This window comes from Babylonia areolata, chromosome 17 (assembly GCF_041734735.1).
Source record: "Babylonia areolata isolate BAREFJ2019XMU chromosome 17, ASM4173473v1, whole genome shotgun sequence".
In the NCBI taxonomy this organism is placed as follows: Eukaryota; Metazoa; Mollusca; class Gastropoda; order Neogastropoda; family Buccinidae; genus Babylonia; species Babylonia areolata.
Genome location: NC_134892.1, coordinates 8,549,454 through 8,551,635, shown reverse-complemented (window position 1 = coordinate 8,551,635; position 2,182 = coordinate 8,549,454). Strand labels below are relative to the sequence as shown.

Here is a 2,182-nt window from a genome sequence, read left to right as displayed (position 1 = left end):
GAATCCTTTAAAGATCACAACCGGTGAAGGTACCCCTAATCACCATTTGAACGTTCTCCTTGTAGAGAAAGCCATGTTCTATGCTTCAAACGAATCGCTTTTTGTCCCTCTATTGACAATGGTTTCTTTATTTGCGAGAATGTTTTCCTCTGTGGCTTAACAGCAAACAAAGAGACAAAGAAAAGAAATGATATACCTGCTGAGGTCTTTCACCTGTACCGGATGAATGTCAACGTGTGGGTCGGACTGACACCAGGAAGGGGAGGTCACCAACACGAAACTATAAAACCCTGTCGATTCATGCACAGCTTTTCACAAGACAGCCACGTCACTCAAGTTGTTTTCTTTCGTGGAATTTTTTGTCAGGTGAGTTTTATTTTATTTTATCTTACTTTATTCTATTTCGTTTTCTTCATTTCCTGATACTTTCCCGCTTGTTTATGTCAATTCAGTTCTCATGCTGGTCATTCACCGATTAAGATAAGATAAGATAAGATAAGAATAACTTTATTATCTCCAACTGGAGAAATTTGGTCAGGTGCATTATCACAACATAGACAAGTAAACAACATGGGGACCATAACTGTAAAAGCCAACAACAGCCCCAACAAATATTACGAAGATACAAATGTAAAAAATATCACATACATCGTTTCATACATACATCCACACACTGCAGGTAATAACTAGTATTCTTAATGTAAAAACAGAAAGAATTAAGAAACATTATTTGAATATAATTATAAACATAGCCTACTATACTGCACATTGATTATAATAGACAGATAAGATAAGAATAAAGATGAATTGCGGAAAACCACAACCAGATAATCAGCACACACCCGCACCGCACCCCCCCCCCCCTCCCCCACCCCACACACGCGGATAACTTGATTAAACAAGAGTAATAAACATATGTTCTCAAATAAAAGCATTTCACATATTCGCTTTTAAAAACATTGCAATTAACTGAAACAAAAACAAAAAACAAAATACACACACACACACACACACAAAAAAAAAAAAAAAAAACCGAACAAACCAGAAGATTGGCTACAGTTTCGTCGATTTAGAAACAGTGTTTCAAACAGAGAAAAACAGAGACAAGCTCAGTTGTTGTTGTTGGTTTTACTGCTTTTAAAAATAAAAAAAAAAGGTAAAATAAAAAAGAGTACAACTTCGGCAATTTTTTTTTTATCAATGTTAATTTTTTAACAAAAGAGAATTGTGGAAGCTTGTGAAAACGTTGTTTGTTTGTTTGTTTTAATTAAGGTGTTGGGTCAGATGAAATCTCCTTTATTACGACCATTGGTGTTGTCTATGATTGGAACTGAAATAAGCTTCTTCTTTTTTTTTTTAACAACTGTTTCGTCTCAAAATCAACTGATGTTTCTTTAACAACTTTTCTGATGTAGTGTCTGGTTATTGAATACTTTAGTGAACGGAAAGAACTAGTTAATCACTGTCGGCTTCGTCTCGAAATAAGTGATTTGATGGATGATAATTTCCACCGCCATGATCCACCCTGTGTTTGTCGGGAAACTGCTGAACATTATTCATAATTTTGTCAATACTTTAATGTCACTCGGACAAATACAGTCTTAACTCACTCAGTACGGCCAGTCCTCTCTTCTCCTCTGCACAGACCCCTCGGATGTCCAGTGGGTGTCTGAATGACCCAACCTTTAGCTTCCGTCGTCAGAATTATGGTATTCTTTGTCAACATTCACCTCTTCAGTATAAGAGCCTTCCTCTTGCAATATTTTGATGATGGTAATTGGGGTGAAACGCTGTTAACTTCGTCTCTTTCGCCGTTCGTATGGAGAGAGTTAACTTGATCTCCGAAATACATCCAGTCTAGAAATCTGTTCAATGGAAATCTGATCTTGAAAATGATGCATATGCTTTCGTGTTTAAAACAGTTCATCAATTAAATTCAGAATCAAACAAAAATTTTTTAATTTAAAATATTTGGGAAGAACAGGCACAACATGATTCTGATTCATAAATCTACGTTATGTTTTTGGTCTGTTTAACGGACTGGCCAATGTTTGTTAGAATCTCTCCCCTCCCCCCTCATTCCCCCACCCATTTGTTTTTTGTTGTTGTTTTTTTTTCAACTTTCTTTACAGTTTCAGTTTCAGTAGCTCAAGGAGGCGTCACTGCGTTCGGACAAATCCAT

General features: G+C 36.3%; 1 protein-coding gene across 1 annotated transcript in view; it reads left to right on the top strand.

Moving 5' to 3' along the window:
* The first annotated feature begins 271 nt into the window (after positions 1 to 271).
* Positions 272 to 2,182, top strand: part of LOC143291628 (arylsulfatase J-like) — a 14,786-nt gene continuing 12,875 nt past the window's right edge. Inside the window, exon 1 of the mRNA XM_076601593.1 lies at positions 272 to 366. The gene's annotated coding sequence lies outside the window, so the exon portion shown is untranslated. The remainder of the gene's footprint in view (positions 367 to 2,182) is intronic.